The sequence below is a fragment of the Tenrec ecaudatus genome, chromosome 6 (genome assembly GCF_050624435.1).
Source record: "Tenrec ecaudatus isolate mTenEca1 chromosome 6, mTenEca1.hap1, whole genome shotgun sequence".
Taxonomy (NCBI): domain Eukaryota; kingdom Metazoa; phylum Chordata; class Mammalia; order Afrosoricida; family Tenrecidae; genus Tenrec; species Tenrec ecaudatus.
Window position 1 is genome coordinate 133,030,509 of NC_134535.1, and position 21,727 is coordinate 133,052,235.

The following is a 21,727-nucleotide window of genomic DNA, read 5'->3' on the forward strand; positions in this document are numbered from 1 at the left end:
CTTTCTGCAAAGATTTCTTACTGTTTGAGCCTCCTTATTTAGACAAGTCTTATGTATCAGAGATCTTGCAGGGATTTGACAATTAAAAGTAGATCCTGTCGTTATGGAAGATAGACTGCTGTTTTGCTTTGTTTTTGTTTGGGTTTGTATTTTAAGCTATTGTAGTACAAAGTAATGTTTAATTTATTTTTAATTGCATTCTTTGTTTTCCCCTTCTCTCTTCCTGGCTTACCTTGTTGTCCACCATCCTGGTACTCACAACCTAGCTGTTCTGTTCCGTGAACTATTGTATGAGACCTATCATTTGAGGCTTTAAGTGGTTCACAGTATAAGGAGAGAGAAAAGTATGTTTCTATGTTTGTGCTACTGAAGGTTTATATCATCTGCCCCTTTTACCCACTGTTCCCTCCTCCGCGTGTTTTCCGATGTTATATTTTTGTTTCTAGCCCTGCCGTTAATTTTACAAGTGTAAATTACTTTTACCCACTGAGATAATCCACAAATAGTCTTTTGAAATACTTGAAAAGGATGGTGTTTTGGGGGTTAGGAACATTATTTTTAGCATCTTGCTCAGGTCCTGAAATTAAATATAGCCCCTGTCTCTTGCTTAAATGTAGACGCAGAGAGAAAAGTGCTCCCTCTGCTAGCTCGGGAGGCTGTCAGCCTCTCTTGATTTCCCAGAGAGCAAAGCTGTTGGGAATCATTCCCTTTGTGAAAGTAAGACACAGAACACTTTCTGAGGAATGAACAAGGAGTGGCTCCAAAAGGAGAATATTTCTTGAAGCCTTTCCCATATTTCCACAGGATCCTCTCACAGTCTCCTCATTCCCAATCGGTGCTGCTCTGAAGTGAACCCAGGCCAAGAATTTAGAGACGCTTGTGTAGTGCTCCAGTGGAGGGCGATGGTCTCTATCCTGTCTTGGCCAATGAACAGACGAAAGTGAATAACCCCCATGGGCTCTTCCACTTTCGTCTGCTGCGGTCCGCAGAGAGGGATTCTTGTCTACAGATTTTCTCTGCTCACACTTTGGCAGGTTTTGTGTTTTGTTCAATGAGAGTCCATTTTCTTAAAATAAGTATAAATCAAATTTGTACTTTAAAAAAGTGTCAGAATTGCCAGGAGGTCGAGGAGAATTAGTCTAAATTCAGCAGAGCTGCTCTGATTTCACAAGAGTTTTAAAAGTGTGTGTGTGTGAGTGTGTGTCTGTGTGTGTCTGTGTGTGCGTGTGTGTTTTCTTTCCACTTGAAAGGGATGTTTCAAGTATTCTCACTGGTATTCTTTGGAGATAAAATTATTTTTGAGGCACTATTTTCATCTAGATTTGCTGATTATGGTTTTAAAAAATTCCTGTAAGTAACTATACTCTGTATGTGTTAGTTACTCGGCTAGATTTATAGCATTTTTTTCCTACCCCTCCCCCGACCAAGATTTATATCTTATTCCTAAAGAATATTTTAAAATGTTTTGAAAAGTGTTAAAGGAATATCCTATCAAACTAACTAACATTTGTATATAAAAGTTCTGATATTTTTAATAGTGGAACTCAAAAGTGCCATTTTGACATTATTGGCCTTCTATATTAAGTAGGAATTCTTGATCTAGTCATAGAGTATCATAATGGTTTGGTTTTTTAAAAAAATATCATTTTATTGGGGGCTCATACAACTTTTATCACAATCCCTACATACATCAATTGTATAAAGTACATTTGTACATTCATTACCCTCATCATTCTCAACACATTTGCTCTCCATGTAAGCCCCTGGCATCAGCTCCTCATTTTTCCCCTCCCTACCCGCTTCCCCCTCCCTCATGAACCCTTGATAATTTATAAATTATATTTTGTCATAGCTTACACTGTCTGACATCTCCTTTCACCCACTTTTCTGTTGTCCATCCCCCACGGAGGAGGTTATATGTAGATCCTTGTAATCAGTTCCCCCTTTCTATCCCACCTTCCCTTCCACCCTCCCGGTATCGCCACTCTCACCACTCACTGGTCCTGAAGGAATCATCCATCCTGGATTCCCCATGTTTCCAATTCCTGTCTGTACCAGTGTGCATCCTCTGGTTTAGCCAGATTTGTAAGGCAGAATTGGCATCATGGTAGGAGAACTGGAGGAAAGCTGTATGTGTCATCGCTGCTACGCTGCACCCTGACTGGCTCGTCTCCTCCCCGCAGCCCTAGTCGTAAGGTATCATAATGTTTTATATGTGATTTACTCCATCATTTACAGGTGACTTAATATGTGTATGATTAGATCTTTTTGTTTTTAATGATTTGTTAAATTCTTTATTGACTACTAAGTTGTCTTGTCATTTCTACAATCATGTCACCACGATAGCAAAGACTTTTGAGTTTTTTTCAGGTGGAACAATTCTGTGCTGGTCTGATATTTATAGTAAAGTATATTTTATTGATTTTTATCAAATGGTATAACACTCAGAAAAATGAAATGACAGTTATATTTTGCTTCATCTTATTCTACACACCCTTGTTGAACACCTTATGTTTTCCCCAAGCCAGCTAAACACACTGGAAATAAAAAGGCAGTGAGTAACAGCCTCTACGTTCATGTAGCTCCTAGTTAACTGACGAATGAGCCTCTCTAGTTAAGGTTAGTTTGATAAGTGCCATGATAAGAACCAAGCCAAAACTGAGTCACCAAGTTGATTCTGACTCATAGTGACCTTCTGTAGGGTTTCTGAGACTAAATCTTCATGCGAAACAGGCAGCCTCATTTTGGGCTGGGGATTTGAACTGCTGATATTAGGTTAGCAGCCCAACACCTCCCCACAACCCCAAGAATGCATTATGAGAAGAGACAGGAGAGACCTGTAATCCACATTGGAAAGGTTGACGGGGGCTTCCTGACTGATGCCTGAGCTGAGTCTTAAAAAGAAAGTACTAGGCAGAGAGGAGTGGACAGTGTTGCCCATGTAGAGCGTCCAGTAAGAATAAACTCTGGAAGCATGCAGGGAGGTTTAAATGGAAATGGCAGAAACTGAGGGAGGAAGCTAGAGAAGGAGCAGTCAGACACAGGCGAGTAGAGAACCATGGACGACTTCTAAGTAGAGAATATTTATACATGAGTTGGTCTGCACATTCATTTGCTATTGACTCATATTTGTATTGATCATCACACTGGCGATCCTGGATCTGTGACGGTGATGAGGAAAGCAGCTGTCGTGTCTGCTCAAGAAGTGCTTTCAGTTGTGTGAGAGGCACACATCTCAAGTCAACAAATAAAAAGCGAATTATAGCTTCACAGAAAGTACTGCGCAGGAAAAGATCAGGCTTTTCCTGCAAGAGACAATAAATACTTTGCTGGAGGTTGCAGGGATTTGAACGTACTGTGTTTTAAATTAAGTGCTTTCAGAAGGTTCTCTGATTAATGGCATTTACCCTGAGTACTGAAGGATTAGGACAAATTTGTCATATGAAACATGGGGCAGAATCACCGCTTACGACACCAGTATGGTTAGAGAGAGCTGGCGATACTGGATGAACATGTGATTGGTGGACAGGAACAAGGTGTAGAGGGCCTTATGTAAGTCTTGTTTTTATTTTTATTTTTAAGTGGGGTAGACATCATTGAAGGGTGTGAAGCAGTATATAACATTATCTGATCATGTGTTTTCCAAAGATTCCTCTGGCTGCTAGGGCAGAATGCCTTATGGGATCTCTCCAGTAGAGTCTCACACAGAGGGACTCTGGGTACAATAGAAGGAGACACTGCCCAGTCCTGCACGACCGTCACCATCTTACAGTGTTTGAGCTCATTGTTGCAGCCACTGTGTCAGACCATGTCAGTGAGGGTCTTCTTCTGTCTCACTGACCCTCTGCCAAGCAGGATGGCCTTCTCCCAGCAACAGGTGCTTCCTGATAACACCATCAAAGCCCTGCATGTGAGGCTAACTCTCACTCTCATGCTTCTGAGAAGCAGTCTGGTTGTGTTTCTCCCAAGGCAGATATCTGGATGCTTCGGTCAGTCCAGGGTGTAGGCAGTGTTCTTTGTCAGCACCTTAGTCAAATTCTTTAATGCTACAGTGCAGGCCGGTTTTCACCTGTATATGAGGTGATGGAAAATACCATGGTTTAAGCCAGCCTTACCTTTGTCTTCAGAATGGCATCTTTGCTTTGCATATTTTACAGAGGGCTTTTGCAGCAGTTTCGCCCAACGCAAACATCTTTTGGTTTCTTGACTGCTGCTTCCATGGACTTTGATTGTGGATCCAAGCAGCGTCGGTCTTTCTGGCTTGATCGCGAGGCCGCCTGTGGGTCTCGTGTGAGGATTTTTGTTCTCTTTATGTGGAGGTGGTATCTGTTCTGAAGGCTGCAGCCTTGATCTTCAAGTCCTTTGCTGTGGGCAGGGAAGCCGGGGTCGTCTGTGTGCTGCTGCAGGTTGTTTAGGAGCCTTCCTCTCAGCCTGACGGCACCTTCTTCCTCCTACAGCCCAGCGTCTTGGATTCCGCACTCAGTGTACAGGTTAAATGAGGGCGCAACTCACACACACACACACACACACACACACACACACACACACCTTTCCGGGAAAACCCATGAGAGCGTCCCCCTTCTTTTTGAATCCCTGCCTCTTGGTACGTGTACAGTTTCCCATGAAGACAATTGCTGAGTGGTCTGGAATTCCTATTTTCACAGTGTTAGCTGTAATTTATCGTGCTCCACGCAGTACAATACTTTTGCTTCCTTGGTAAAACAGAAAAAGATCCTTGTGGTTTTCTTTGCTTTCAGACACGCTCTGTCTGACACCAGCAATGGTGACCCTCCTTCTTCATCCTTTTCTAAATCCAACGGGGGTTTCCAGCAGTTTGCCATCAAGATACTGCTGCAACCCGCTTTTAAATTCTCTTCAATATTTTACGTGTGCGTGATATTAATGAGGTTGTTCGGTAGTTTTCACAGCTTGTTGGGTCGCCTTTTTTGTGGCGCGGGGGTTAGACACATATCAGTATCTCTCCTGTTTGGGTAACCAGGAGACTGTCTCTCACATTTCCTGGCAGAAGCTGGTCAGCATTTGCAGCATTGCATTCATTTGTTGGGACGGTTCAGTTGGTGTCTTAGTGCCAGCAGTTTGGCTTGGACTCCTCTCTGCACTGTCACTCGTTCTCGATCGTATGCTAGCGCCTGAAATGGTTGAATGTCCACCAGTTCTTGACACAGTGATTGCATTCCTTCCATCTTTTTTTGATGCTTTCTGGGTTTATTGTTCAATATTTTGCTTGTAGGATCTGTCAGTATCACAACTCCAGGCTTGAACCTTGTTTCCACATTTTTTCAGCGTGATAAATGCCAAGCATGTTCTTCCCTTTTGGATTTTGAACTCCAGGGTTTATGTATTGTATTAAAATACTTCCTTTTTTCCTCTTGAGTGTTCCTCTGAAATCTTTTCACCCCCCGCAGTACCCTTTAGTTATTCTGCCTTCAAGAGCAAGTTTCAGAGTCATTTCTGACACCCTGTCTTTTTCATTATCTGTTGCTTTTTTCAAGTGTGATATTACTGATGATAAGATATTGATAGGATATACACAAAGTCTTGTGGACTTCTTTTAGAATTTCCACACGAGCAATTGCTGGTCTGTTTCATAGTTGTTTCCTGACCTTGTTCTAACTGATGATATTGAACTTCATCATCTTTCCATTGATACAGTCAGTTTATTCCTGTGTATTCCATGTGGTGAGGTCCATTTTATAGTCTCTGTTTATCTTGTTGTAAAAGGTATTTCAGTGTTGAAGTTGTTGGTCTTGCAAAACTCTATCAGGCAGCCTCTGCCGTTTCTGTCACCAGTGCCATATTTTCCAACTAGTATCTTGGTTTCCTACTTAGGCATTCCTATCAGTGCATCGTTTTTCTTGCCATGTACATTGTGGTGTAGGTGAAAGTGTGTGAAGCAGATTAGTTGCCTTTCAGCAGCATTGGTTGTGTTTCCCCCAATGTGTCAGCATTCTCTCCATTTCCATCTAAGTCCCGTTTCCATCCAGGTAGTTTCCTGACCCTTCCTGCCTTCTTTACACTTTGCTTTTGGAAAAATGTGGCCCGTTTTTTTCTTTTCCGTACAGTTGAGTGTTGTAAGGACCATGCTCCCCCAGATGTTACTGTCCACTCTGCAGCCCTCTGATGTGGCTGAAAATGATCTCAGGGAGTGGAGTCCATCCGGGTCTGAAGGGTGTCTAGGGGTCATAGTCTCCAGGGGTCTACTAGTCTTTACCAGACCAGAAATCTTGCCTTTTTCATGACTTTGACTCTCATTCTACCTCTTTCTCCCACTCTGGTATCTTCTGTGTTGAGCCTGGTCAGAGTGGTTGTTGATGGCAGCTGGCTGTCACCTGCTTCTTCTAGTTTCAGTTAACGGAGACTGTGATTCCTGTGGTCGGTTAGGCTTTTGGACTGTTTCTTTGAGTCGATGATTTTCTTCACTCTTTTTGCTCTGGATAGAAAGAGACCCAATAGTTGCATCTTCAAAGACTGTCCATAACTTTTAAAACCCCAAATGACCAAAATGTGAAGTAGGGACACGAGGTGAGTACACACTGTTGGGGAAATGGCGTCCGTAGACTTCCTGAGGCAGGGTTGTCACAACCTTCCATTTGTGTAAAGTCCCAGCACGTTGCCAAAGCAGGATACAGGGCATTGTCTCTGGACTGTTAGAGCAATGACTTAGTCTTTCCCGTTGTGGACTTTTACTCTTCAGTAATGCCCACTGCCTTCCTTTGCCTCAGGTATGCTATGGCCACCTCTTCCTTATTGTTCGTCACTTTGCTTTCCTTCCCCAACTTACTACACATGCACTCTCGAGTTATCCGTTTCCTCTCCCATCCCCTTCCATCCCTGATAATTGTCAAGAAGGATTCTGTGAGTAAATCTTTCATGACTTTTTATAGTAGTGCTCTCATGCAATGTTTGTCCTTTGGTGCTTGACTTAATTCATTCAGCAAAATGTCCAGGTTCACCCTGGTTGTCAGATGGTGTGAAGATTTATCATTATTCTTTAAAGTTGCATAGTATTCCGTTGTGTATGTCTTGCAGTTTGTTCATTACCTGCTGATGGCACTTAGGCTGTTTCCATCTTTCTACTTCAGTGAATAATGCTGCTATGGACACAGGTTGTGCATTTGTGTATTCCTATAATAGCTATTATTTCCCTAGGAGATATATATATATGTATATATGTGTGTGTATATATATATATATACCTAGGAGTGGGGTTGCTAGATCATATGATATTTCTATTTCTAGCCATATTAGCTTCCATATTGATTATAGCATCTTACATTCCTACCGGCAATTTCCTCACAGCCTCTTCAGCATTTGTTTTTTCCTGTTTTATTTTTGTTTGTTTATCAGTGCCATTATTTCAGTGCACATTTCAACTTAAGATGGTATTTCATTGTAGTTTCTATTTATCTCTAGAATGGCCTATGATCACAATTATCTCTTCATGTTTTTGCCTATTTTATCTTTTTGTTATTGATATGTTAGAGTTTTCTATAAAATTTAGACATTAGACTTTTATCAGATAGGTAGTTTTCTAAATAACCTCCTGTGCGCATGCACGCCCCCCCCCCCTCCAGTTTTCTCTTTTTACTCTTCTGGAGAAGACTTCTGATGATTATAAAAAACTATTTTTAAGAGACTATAGAAAACAGTATTTTGAATTGTTACATGTTTTTAATTTGGCGTTGTAATCTCTAGGTTAATAAATATATACTGACTTGGAAAATGAAGCCTGTACTGTTTGTATTCATGGCTAAAAATTCATGACTGTTTTTCCATTAGGTTTGGTAAAGCACTTGGTTATATGAACAGACAAATTCAAAGACTGAAAAACTATACATTTAAAAGATTGGATTCAAGCAGACCTCAGAGGTATTGTGGATTTGCTTCCCGTTCATTGCAGTTAAAGCCAGTCACAACTTTTTTTGTTTCCCAGTATATAGAAAAATTATGTTTATACTGTACTGTAGGCTATTAAGTGTGCAGTGGCATTGTGTAACAGGTTTGAAAGATTTTGAGAATGACCAACATGTGACGCAGTCATGAAGTGAGTGCACGCTGTTGGAAAAGGGCATCGACAGACTTCCTGATGCAAGGCTGTCACAGACCTTCCACTGGAAAGAAAAAAGGTGTATCTGCAAAGTACAAGAACGCAGACTTCAGGAAAAATAGTGTGTCTGTGATATTTACTTAGACGTGACTTGCATTTTGTTGGTAGTTGGTTTTAAAGCAGTGTAAGCAGATTGGAAAAATGACGTTTGGAAATCAACCTTATGCCAGGCTTGCTCTTCAGTGGGAGAACAGAAGACCTGCTGTGCAAAACTCCAGCCCTACTGTGGTTGATCTGAAAGTCTTTGCTCTGAACTTGCAATGAGCTGGGTCCCAGGAACACATTTAACAATTCAAAACATTCTACAGAGCAGATAACAAACTCTGTCTCATTAGTATGAAAAGCTTATTGATCTTGTGTCACTTCCTTTTAGTAGGATTGGCTGGTACTGGTTATCGATGGTAAATGTGACATTGGGGTTTCCGATAGATGTCTTATCTCTTTTCTGCCCTTGTCGTCTGTATAAGGCTGCTCTATATAGTGCTATATGTTGACTAGCATTTTGTAGTTTAGAAAAATTTCTTCTTGATAGAACTTAAATTCTTTCATGACTTAGCTGTGTAAATCTTAAAAGCAATTTCTGTGTCAGTAGTGATGGAAATTCTTGAGATGAGTAGCCGAGGAGTTATAAAATATGAGGGGCCTCCAAAAAAATTGTGGGAAAATTTCCATTATCTTTTAAAATTCCTTCTTTCCCTGAACTTTTTGAGCCTCCCTCCCCACCCTATTACAAATGCAAACCCATTTCTCCACACTGTATGGAATCGCTCAGTCTTTTTAGGGAGGCTCAGTTCTACGTTAGGAACATCAACTGTGCTCAATCACAGAGTTCACTACTGTCTGCAGCAGTCATCATTTCTGGTCCCTGTTAAAATTGTAGCTATCTTGTTCAAAGATAAAGTTACCTTTAAAACATTAAGATACTATAAAGCATGGACAAAACATGGATAGTGCATTTTTTGATATCTCAGTGACCTGAAGGGATATGATGGTTAAGTTCACAATCATTCCCTGTCTCTCTCTCTCTCTCTCTCTCTCTCTCTCTCTCTCTCTCTCTCTCTCTCTCTCTCTCTCTCTCTCTCTCTCTCTCTCACACACACACACACACACACACACACACACACACACACACACACACACACACACACACTGTGTAATGAACCGAGTAAGTTTCATTGTAGACCCTTGCTCAAATGTCAGGGAGTTTGCATCTCCTTTGTTATGGTGACTGGTTATGAAATCAGTCACTTGACAGACTCTGAAGTGAGACTGCTGGAAATACGTCATGTCTGCCTTCCTGCTGACAGCTGGCTACACAACAAACCCCACTAGAGCCATTCTGCAGTCGACAAGGGACTTCAAAGGCCAACGCGGCTGCCACTTCAAAGAGAACTCTGCCATCTCTGGCGTGTTGAGAGAAGAAGTTAAATGGCTGTGCCCGGCCATCGCAGAAATCTCATGTTTAGACTTTTCATTCTTTTGATCTTGGCAAGATGTATGGAATAGAGTCTTAGTTTGAAGAAGAATACAGTCTGTAGTAATGGCAACCCAATATTAGTATGCATTTCAATATCCTTATTAATGGGCATTGCCCAAATATGTTCCAACAACTATGTCTTTAAAACCGCAAAGGTTTCAGAGAATGCACGTTCAAAAGGAGAGTCGAAATTCCATTTTATTGTTGTAGCCACCTCACAAGCCAGATGGTGAATAAAGTGAAACTTGCCTTTTGTTTTTAAAACTTTCCTTCCATTTCTCCTTAGGAAGTTTCTTCCCTTTTAGTAGCATCAGACCTTGGAGATTGATATTAAAAATGGCAGAGAACTTAACCCTGCAATATCAAGGCCAATTTGTGTGGTTTATACGGACATTTATTCCATTTTTTATAACTCTATACTTTAAATTTGAAACTATCCTGCACTGTTTAGAATCACTCAGCCAATTATACTGGATTCAATTTTGAAATAAGTACATTACCTTTTTAATTTTTAAAAAAATATGAATTTTACTAAAGCTTTTAATAAAACCTTAAGATACTAACACAAATCTTTAAAAGTAACAAGTGAAAAGATAGCAGTATAAATGCTTTTTTTATATCATACTGAGCATGATAAAAGGATGTAATAGAATCATTTTTGGTGTACTTGAAAAAGAAAATTTTTTAAATTTAAATTAGTATGGCAAAGAAAAACGGAGATAGTATCTGTAATATGAAGTGGGAGTATAGAAAATATTTAGAATTTAAAATCTTAATCATTCGTGACATTTTCCTAATTGGTTTCCCTTCTTGCTATTTTAGAAAACTGAAGCTTAGGTTCTTTCCCTTGTTCTTCTGTTTTCTTATTTCTCTTAAAATGTCTCCTTCAGTGTTGATAGAAGCTTTAGCTGTGATGTCATCCTCTATAATTTTGCCAGATGGGGTCAGTAGACAACAACTAAAGCAATTCCGAAACAAAACCAAAGCCCCCAAGAGACAATCACATGCCAGGATGCAACCAAGGCTTATGTAGGAACCCAGCTAACTAGTCTGTATGAGTCGCTCCTGAAAACAGTGCGTTTTGCTTGTCACTTTTTGTTGGTATCGTTCTTTTTGAACAATTTATAAAGTAGCAGGTGATTATAGTGTCTTAAATGTTCAGGAAACATCTATGCCTCTATGGGTAGGTTTTGCCTCTCAATTTTATTCAATAAAGAGGCTACCTTTAGGTTTTTAAAGATTATAAACAAACGAAAACAAAAATGCACTGCAGTGGCAAGGAAAACATCCCCAAGTCAAACCCCAGAGACGAAAGCCCGAAATCTTTTGTTGTTGTTGTCATCAAAACATAGTCATTGTACATGTTTTTTTTTTAAAGTTAAAAAGGCAAGCAAGAATTTGAAAAAATCCATTGTCCCACAGTGAAGTAAAAACAAAGAAAAACAAAAACTGATACAATTTTGTGTCCATCTTGAAAGCCCGAAATCGTAAGGACAGTAGTTTTCTAAAGAAGCTCAAGGTAGTCGTTATGTTCCCATCTAAATGTACCACTGCACAGGGAGCACTTTTGGAATGTGTGTGGAAGATCTGTAACAGATGATATTTAGTTTGCTTGTAATGAATTCTTGGGGTGGTTGGCCCTTGTTCGCTTATCTCCTACTGAGAAGTTTGATAAACCAAGTTATTGAGGATAGAGGCAGTCATCCAAATTATGGCTGGAGGTGAAGCCAGGAGAGCCAGCTGGCTCCCCGCTGGTTTTATATGCAGTTTATGTTCTCCTTGACTGCACCTTCCTGGAGGTTTTCAATGTAACATATTTTCTGGAGAAATATGCACAGTAGCATGTATTCTGCACAGCAGATAGTGTGGGGTGGGGGGGGTGGCATGGTCCAAATTATTTTTTAGTTTCAGTTTCCCTTCCACTTATCTCCATTCTTTTTAATAAATGACTAAAGGTACAATAAGGGGTACTGTAAGGTGCGTTGGATCAGAAGTTAAATGATAGGGATTTTATTCTTCCTTTTATTAGGTGTGATTTGAAGCAAATCCCATCAACTCCATCAGCCTCAGTAGTCTCACCAGTAAGGAGGAAATTAATAACCCACAAACACCTATTCACTATATCACACTGAGATAAGGATTTGAAAGTATTTTGATAGGCTGGAAAACACAGTGTACAGATGTTGAGCCTTCTAGCAAAAAGAATCTATTTCACTCATACGCACGAATAATCCATTACCCAGAGACACACACACATGCCCATGAGTTCCCTTCTGATATCCTTGAGTTGCCAGACACTGTATCACAATTTCCCCCTTCCTTTGACTAACAGTGATTTTTTTTCCAGCAGTTTAATTAGCATGTCATTCACATGTCATACAATTCAGTAGTTAAACCACATCAGGAAGAGTTGTACTATAATCACCACAGTCTGTTTGAGAACAGTTTCTTCATTCTTGTCCTTGTCGTTTTAATAATAGACCTTTGACTAGGCCCAGTAACTGTCATTTCATTTGCTACTAAGAGAAAACTTAGCAGAACTTGAAATTCTAGAGAGTGCTTGTCATTGCACCTCTATTGGTATTTATTTCCCCAAATAGCTGATTTCTTAGAAACTCCTCTAATGAAACACCTCTGTGAGAGAAAGATGAGGCTTTTTGCTTCCATAGAGATTGACAGCCTGGCAGTTCCTCTCTGTCCCGTAGAGTTGCTTGGAGTGTGAATGGACTCATGATAGTGAATCTGCTTTTGTTTTGCTCTAATAAAAAAGTTCTCAGAGCCTGATGCAGAAGAAAGTGTGAAGCGATCATTTCTGCACCTTTGGTGAGAAGCCCCGATGCCACAATGCTTAAGTGCTGAACTGTTAACTGAAAGGTTGGCAGTTCAAACCCACCCAACAGCTCTTGAGGCTGTACAGAAGAAAAACCTCCTCTGTCTCCTGGACTCACAATGAGACACCCTGCACCACCACCACCATGGGCCCCACCCACCACGTTGGCTGCGGCTCCTGGAGGGAGGAGCACGTAAGCTATTGTTTAGGTTTTCCAGGAGAACCAAACAACTGTAGAACTGTATGTGGCTCCAGGAAGTTATTAACTTTGGGCTACACTGGATTGTGGCCTAGCTTGTTTATTGCTGAAATAAGCAAATTATAGGACGTAGTTCATCAAATGACAGCCCTCTGACAAAAAGGCTTGTTTTCAGTGCTTTCATTTAGATTTCCATTTCAGTAGTATGTTGACAAGAAGGCATCTAAGGGGCAGAATTGGCAGTGAGAGAAGCATTGGCCCTCTTCACCCTGTTCCCAGCCCAGTAACAGGATGGTGAGAGTCGTCACAGCCGGGTATCATTTCCTTCCCTTGGTAATGTGGGTGATATTATTTTTTCCCAGCTCCGCTTTGCAGTCATGAATGCTTATTCTAATATTTATCTACCCAAGCCCCTCTAAGTTGGTGATAAAAACAAAAAGAAAGAAAATTGAGAGGGCTGGAATTAGAGGCATTTTTTTCACACTGCCTTGGTTCCACTCCCTTTAAAATTCATCTCAGTTGCAGGTTTGTTCGCTGCCACAGCACAATGTACAGAAATAGAAAGGCAGTCCCCACTGAAGGATAGCAGCCTGCTAATGAGCATTCACCTCCTCTCCAAGTCAGCCTTAACTCCATCGTTGCTTATAATCCATGTGCTTTCACAGAAATATCCAACATTATGAAGTGTTTTGGGGGAATCTAAACCATATTTTGAGAGGTGGTGAAAACATTTGGTAAATTCCCTAGCCAAGGAGCACATTAATTCCTTAGAGTGTCATTTGCAGATTTTTATTGGTTCTCACAAACCTTTGGCAGTGTTGACCTGATGGAAAAAATACAGCAATATGTAAAAGGTAAAGAAATATTGTACCTGAAAAAAATTCATTTTTTTTACTGTGAATTAGGTTGGGGCAGTAGGGATGGCTGGAGGCAGTGTTTACATTTCGGTACAGGAACTCTGTTTTCAAAAGTTCAAACTACAAATCAGCCCCTCCCTGTATTCTTAACTCCCCCACTACCCCCATTTTCTCCTTTTCCTCTGTGGACCCTTACCCTCCCTTTTACCCGTCAGTACCTGCCAGCCTTCTGGTCTGTGCTTTATTGTCCCTCCCTTGTCCCTTCCTTCCTTGGGAACATCCCAAATCTGTTCCCTTTGGTATGCCAGCCCTTGTCTTCGTTTTTATCCTTACAGTAGGGTCTCATACAAGATTTGTCCTTTCGTGATGGATTATCTTACTCAGCATAAAGTTCTTTATGGAGTGGAGTAGAAAGCCTTGCCTTTCTCTCTCTGAGGCACTGGTGGTTTTGAACTGCAGACCTTGTAGTTAGCAGCCCAAAGCATGACCACTACTCTATGAAGGCTCCTTCCACAAAACTTGGGTGGGGGAGGAGGGGACGACACATGGACAGACACAATAATCACTGCAGTTGAGTCTATTACAACTCAGAGTGACTTTGGGCAGAGTAGAACTGCCCCTGTCGTTTTCTGAGACTGTAAATCTTTGTGGGAGCAGAACGCCTCATCTTTTTCCCATGGAGTGGCTGGTGGTTTCAGACTGCCAACGTTGAGATTAACAGCCTAACTCGTAACCAGTACACCACCAGGATCCTTCAAGGAAACTAGCCAACTTCACTTTGCCTCTCATCTTGGAGTAGTTTATTAGTGCCCAAATGTAAGCTCCTCATTTAGGCTCCACTGCACCACTCTTATTCTTCCCAGCCCTCTGCACTCCTCTGTTCCCGCCTGCATGTCCCTCCGGTTGCTTTTAAGTGCTCAGCATCAGTTCCAACTCATAGCGCTATCATAGGGTGGAGTAGAGCTGCTGACCCGTAGGATTTCCAGACCTGAAGCTTGACAAAAACAGATTCCCACATCTTTCTCTTCCAGAGTTGACAATGAGTTCTTGTAAATGTTTTTTAGTGAGTTCTTGTAAAATGATTTTTTTACATTGCTTTGAGGATAAAGGTCAAAGTCCTTGTTGTGTACAAGAGCCCTCTTGACTCAGTCCCTTCTTCACCCTGTTCTCAGGGTTTGTGTTGGTCTTTTTAAACATCTCTTTTTGTGTAGGCCCATATTTTCCCAGCCCTTCAACTGTGATGCCTTTTCCCTCCCCATCTGGTCTTTGACTTTCTTGGGGAAATTTTGTCTGGGCCTGTTAAGGTTAGACTGTTTTACGTCAGGGCCTCTTATTATTCTCATGGCTTCCGGTACTGTCTTGTGTAATACTGTTCATAATATATAATTACATATTTTATTAATGAATGACTATGTTTATCTGGGAGGAGCTCTGCTGGCATGGTGGTTTACATGTGTTGGTCAACAGTTCAAAACCACCACCTGCTCCCAGGGAGAAAGAAGAGGCTATCTCCTTCCAGAAAGAGGTATAGCCTCAGAGACCCTAGAGTCCACCTGCCTCATAGGCTTGCTATGAGTCAGAACTGATTCTATAGCATTTGGTTTAGTTTTTGGTTTTTATACCTATCTGGTGGTGGTATGAAGTAAATGTTAGAGTGCTAAGCCTAAGGTCGGGGGTTCAAACCCCTCAGTTACTCGGAGGGAAGCTAGCTATATAGAGTTGCTGTGAGTCCAAAGTGGCCTCATAGCAGTGGGCTTTTGGTTTGGTTCCTCTCTCTCTCTCTCTCTCTCTATATATATATATATATATATATACACACACACACACATATATATACACACACACATATATACATACATACACATATATGCATATATATACATACATACATACCTATCTCTGGACTCACACCTCAAGCTAGGTAGTGAATGTGTCTTTTGTTTTCTCTCATACACTTAATGCATAATAAGAAGTGCCTAACTCATGGTTAGAATTAAAGAAATATTTTTTGGAGAAAGGGAGAGAGAGTTTACAGAACATTCTAGAGAGAGAATGGAAGCGATTCCCCGAGTGACTCATTGGATATTGTCAGTGCAGAGCTGTTGTGGGTGAGACCTGCATAGGATAGCACCACGTCACTGACTGAGTACAGGGGTGTCAGGCTGCCCATTTGGAATACCAGCTCGTCTCCTCTACCTACAAGACCTAAACCCGTGTTTTCTTCTGTAAAAATGAGGATAAAACTTAACTTATTGAATAGTTGTGAAGATTTCTTGATTCAATCCATGTAGAGCACTTAGAACAATGCTTTCAAAGGATTGGCTTTTATGGTTTAAATATCTTTGTTATTTTAGTAATACAATAGCCAAAGCAATTGCATACTCATAAAATACTGTGCTATTGGTGTACGCCATGTCAAAGGTAAACATTACTGTACATTAGCGAAGAGTGCATTGGGGAAAAGAAATAGCTAGTGTAAATACTGGCATAAATCTGTGTTTCAACCTAAACAGTCAACCCATTGCCAACAAGTTAATTCTGATGTACAGCAACCCTACCTAGATTTTCTGAGACTCTTGAGCCTTTGGGGAGCAGGCGTGATTTTTCTCTCTGGAGCAGCAAGTGGATTTGAACTGCTGACCTTGCAGGTGGCAGCCCAGTGCCTAATTCACAGCACCTCCAGAACTATGTTCAGAAATGTAAATTCAAATTCTTATTAGCATTGATTCTGAGATACTTAAATAAAAGTTTCCTAGGAGAGGATGATGGTTTTTGTGTTTTGTTTTGGGTTTTTTTTTTTCTTCTTACAAACGTGAATGCTTAAAAATGCTCTTCAAACTCAGAAGCTTGGTAACTTTTTATGTTTTTTAGCTTATAAAGAATTTTAGAATTGCACTCAAGTTAAGAAAAAACTAGTGGGCCTCAGGTCACAGTCTGACATACATGATGAATGCCGGATTTCCGGCTTCTCCTTTTGTACTACTCCCTTTTCTGTAGAATCAGTCTCTTCCGTTGGGGTCCTGGGGCTCTTAGCCTACAAAGTAACTACGATAGGGTTTTCCATAAGTGTCTTAGAAACTTCAGAAAGTAATATTTTTAGTTGTGGAAGAGAAGAAGGTGGGAAACTTGAAAGGCAGGCTTTGCTAGCACCTGAATCACTCTAATGCTGTCCTATGGAAACTGGGTCCGTGGTAAAGTCATAATTCGCCCCCTTCTTGTTCTGAGTAAAGGTTTATTAGCTTGTGATTTAAGCAAACCATCTGGTTCTATTGGCACGGCACACTGTCAGGCCCATTGCTTTCTCCTTAATATGTTACTTGAGGCAGTTAAATTACATACTTGAATCCCAGTTCTGGCTGGGTTTTGGTGTATGTGTTTCTTAAAACATCTGCTTTTGAAAATCTCTGTGTGACCTGGAGCATATTTTAAGCTGTGGAGCATTCATTGTTTGGTGTGTGGTTTATCTCTCCTCCTACTCAGCTTTCATAACCTTCATTTCTGGGGGACTGTGCCCGATAGAACTACTGCGATGTGGTAGGCACGTAATGGAATACATGTCCCAGTGTCTCGAGCCGAATGTGTTCTCTTGGATTGCAGGAAAATAACCGACAGTGAAGTAATTCAGTTTGACCTTGAAACTTTTTTCCTGGCTAAGTGCCAGAACTCTAATCAGGTGATTAGTTAGAAATCTTGGTTCATGGTACTGTACTTGCCTTGAATACTAACCTGCTTTAACACGTTTCTGTGGATGTATGTATAATCTGAGGCAGAAAGTCCTTGGCTAGCTGGAACTTAATTAGATACGAAAATTAAGTAACCTTTCAGACACATACTCAAAAGTAAAAGTTGTAAGTGCAAGGTAAAACATATCCACACACGTGGCAGACTGCATGCTGGGAAAATAAACTCTACAGAAACAGTTGAAGATGATTGATAAAATGTGTGTTTATTAATTGGCAAGAATGTAAGAAAATCTCAGGCCAGGGGATAAATAGTTAGGGAATCCAGAGATAAGGACTTGATAAACTCGTGAACTTGAACACTGGGTGTGTGTGTGTGTGTGTGTGTGTGTGTGTGTGTGTGTGTGTGTGTGTGTATCTTGGCAAGACAAAAGAAAAAGTTTAGGGCAGCCCAATCTGATTAGGCATTCCTCCTCCAAACACATAAAGCTAGAACTTTACAAGTAGATATGCCGTCATTTTATGACTAAATTAGAAATACATATTTCCCAGCTTCACTAGAAGCAAGGTAAACAGTCGCAGCTTGAGTGCTAAGTTAGAGAGAGCTCTCATGCATTTGTAGTTCCATTAACCATTCTTCTTATCCCCCTCAAAACAATTAATTTGGGGGTTATAGCTTCAAAATACTCCAAGATTGGTCTTGTTTCTAGCTTGAAGGGGAACCCACTTTCATTTAGGCTTTAAATTGTTTTCACAAACTACCAAGGAAAACTATCACCGTTAAAAAAGAAATGGGGTGGGGGGAGACCTACAAGGAAACTAAATATGAGTGAGAATCAGCAGAATCAAACCTGAAAGAATTTGCATATTAGAAATATAAGATATTTAAGTAATTTTAATATTTAAAGAAATGAGAAAGACTTGAAAATACGAATAAAGAACAAATGAGAAAAAGAGCTAAGTAAGGCTAGAAATGAAAAAATATATAATACTTGTAATGAAAAACTCATTAAATGAATATCCCATAACCAGGATGACAGTGAGTGATCTGTAAGTGAAAATTAGAGATATACTTAATGGATCCCATTATAGGGAAAACGAGGAATGGAAATATTAAAGCGAAGTTAAAAGACATAGATTATAAAGTAGTGAGAAAGTTTAGCATACTATATAACGAATTGAAACTTTATGAAAGGAAGTGAACGATCACATAGTAAAGTTAGTATTTAAATTGGTAAAGGCTGAGAGTTTTCTAGAACTGAGGGAAAACATACATAAAGATTCATGAAGCCCAACAAACCCCAAACAAGATTGGAAGAAGGGAGGGGGGAAAGAGGAACACATTTGGAAGCATAAGTATCTTTTTAAATTTAAACAAAATAAAAATTTACTTAAAACCCAAAAAACAAACACAATGCCAAGTCATTTCCAACTCATAGCAACCTTCTAAGACAGAGTAGAAATGCCCCTCTGGGTTTCTGAAGCTGTAAATCTTTATGGGAATAGAAAGTCTCCTTTCTCCAGAGGTGTGGCAAGTGGTTTCAAGCTGCTACCTTAAAATTAGCAGCCCAGTGTGAAGCCCACTGACTGCCAGGGCGCAGAGCTGTCTATTTAGACCAACAGAACGGAGACAATCCTCAAAACCAGACCTTCACTAAGCGAGCTTTGAGCGATGAGAAGATGTGTGAGAACAAGGAAAGAAGCACATAATTTAAACAAATAGGAAAATAAGAGTGGGGGAGTTTTAAAAGGGGGTGAAAATACACGATAGCAATAGATTTAAGTCAAAGGTGGACATGAAATTATTTTTAAGTCCTTATATTAGGAAAGAAAAGAAAAGCTATTTTAGGCTTTTAAAGCTCAAGTACATTTTAAAAGTTTCTAGGATAACTAAATAAATAGGTACTTCCATTAGTAGAAAAAATGGAATGAGGAATTCACCGCCACACCCCCCCAAAAAAAAAGAAAAGGCAGAGTGCATACAAAGCATTACAACACACTCACACACTCACACACACACACATTCACACACACTCACACACTCTCACACACACACACTCACACTCTCACACACACTCACACACTCTCACACACACTCTCACACACACACTCACACACTCACACACACTCACACACTCTCACACACACTCACACACACACTCATACACACTCACACACACTCACACACACACTCACACACTCACACACTCTCACACACTCTCACACACACACTCACACACTCACACACACTCACACACTCACACACACTCACACACACACTCATACACACACACACACTCACACACACACTCACACGTACTCACACACACACTCACTCACACGTACTCACACACACTCACACTCACACACACTCACTCACACACACTATTAACAATAAATCCAAAAATATCCATGGTTTCAATTCATATAAATCAGCCAAGTAATGATTTAAAAGATTTGCCTGGGAATTGAGAGGAAGAGACCCAGTCACCCCTAAATAAATGAAACCTATTTGACATTACTAATGAGTAGGGAAATGTAATTAAAATAATATGTACCTCATTTTGGGAGAATTTAACATTTGGACAGTATGCACAGAGCGCAGCGGGAACTATAACACACTCCTGATGTTCACCATGAAATGCAGCGCTGCAGGGAATCAATCCAGGAGCTGGGCAGAGTGGAGCGCGAGAGCATTTATTGAAGACTATTCAAGGAGACGGAGTGGAACCGGTCTGGCAAAATCTGCCTTCCGAGCAGCAGGTCTCGGGTGTTTCAGAGCAGGGCTTGGATCAGAGGATCTTTCTTCTGCAGTAACCTAACTTGAGACAGGTCTTCCAGTTCTCAGGTAATTCTCTCTGGAGGGCCTAGTCCACATTCCAACCACAGGTCTGGCTAGGGAGTTTTGTCCTTCAAATAGACAAATTTCCAAAAGGAAGCCGCAAAGGTTTGCCAGTTTACCATGAATTTCTAAAGAGCACAAGCTGGGCCAGCGTACAGCATCGCTCGTGTGAGTGCACATCAGCGAAGCCATCTTTAGAAAACAGATTGACATTCTTAAGTCAATCGTCCCATAGCGGGGAAGTTTGTATCAGAGAAATTCTTGCACACATAAGCTGTGATGTACCTGGTCATTCATTTTTAACGTTAACTTTTTATTGAGAAACAATTTACATGTGATAAATCCAACCATTTTAAGTGGCTCAGTGACTTATAGTAAATTCAGAGTGGAGAAGCCATCAGCACAATCTAGTTTAAAACATTTCTCCCAATACTTACCTGGCAGGGAGACACCATGATCGCGAAGGTGGTTTTCCCAGGGCGAGGCTCACCTACTGCACTCCGAATGTGCTGACCCCTGCCATTTCCCCAAATGCGGGAGACTCGGCTGCATCATCTGTGGTCGTGGGGGACTGCGTTCACACTCGCCCCTGCTAATGTGTTTGCAAAGAAAGGCCTTCCAGCTCCAGAGGCTGTTGTTTTGCTTTGTCGGTCTGCCGTTCTGTAGGGTAGCGGTTTTGCAGGCATAGTCTGTTTGTGCTGTTGCATGCCCTGCCGCTCGAGGCAGGCGGTGCCGCTGCTGAGCCTCGCCACTCGTGTTACACACGCAAACAGCCTGGATTTGGGTCAGTTTCCACTTAAAACTTTAAGCAGATGTGTATGTGTGACACGCCACTTGGGTGACATGTTCCTGTTACTTCAGAAGTACGTTAGGTAGTTCCGTGGACTGAGTGGCATTACGGCACCCCAAAGGCGTAGGGAGGTGGCATTAGTTCCTAGGGTCTTCAGTGTGTGAGATGACTATTAGTATATTCAGGTCAGAAGTTTATACTAATACCTTCCACTTCAGTGTGACACCAGGAGGCTGGGAGCCCTGTTCCCCTAGTTAGTCCACGTTTGTATCTCTCTCTCCTAGGTTGACAGCTCAGATGCCAAGTTGTTCTAATGCTGTCTTCTAATACACACGTCTGAAAAGTGGTCCTAGACAACTACGTCTGTAGGACGTACCAACAATAACTCCAAAATAAAGGTTTTCTGCAGTCTTCTGACTAGAAAAAGCTCCACTAACGGAGTTAAGAGAAGTGTCTGGGAGTTCTGTGGGACTGTATGTTAGTTTGATAACGCAGTTAGATTTAACTTTTTCTATACACAATCAATGTTTTTCATTTTTTTGAGTATGTAGAACACTTCCAAAACCAAAAACCATACTATAAAAAGGTAATACTTAGCAAAGGGTCGGCATTATTTCTACAGCTTTAAACTACGTTCCCCTAGATGAAGACATTTTAAAATTATCTTCTGGTGTTTCCTTCCTGAAAAGTACACATGGATTAATAAGTGCACACTTGTATTCCCTCTGCTTTCTTAAAGGTAGGACACTATGTACATTTTTCACTTCTTGCTGTGCTCTCTGTACCCCCAACCCCTACGAAACCATGTCTTAAAATAACACCAATCGCCAGTCCCTCACATTTTGAGTATGTATAACTCAGTTGTGTATATGCATGATCAGACTAGTTGACATCGGACCATTCATTTTAAGAGGTAGCATATGA

At 40.8% G+C, this 21,727-nt stretch overlaps 1 protein-coding gene and 1 non-coding gene across 9 annotated transcripts in view; both read left to right on the plus strand.

Moving 5' to 3' along the window:
• ERC1 (ELKS/RAB6-interacting/CAST family member 1) overlaps nt 1-21,727 on the plus strand; it is a 479,183-nt gene that overhangs the window by 256,860 nt on the left and 200,596 nt on the right. The window lies entirely within an intron of this gene.
• Nucleotides 20,443-20,605, plus strand: LOC142451932 (U1 spliceosomal RNA). Its single transcript, XR_012785035.1, has one exon. It is a non-coding gene; the product is annotated as a U1 spliceosomal RNA (small nuclear RNA).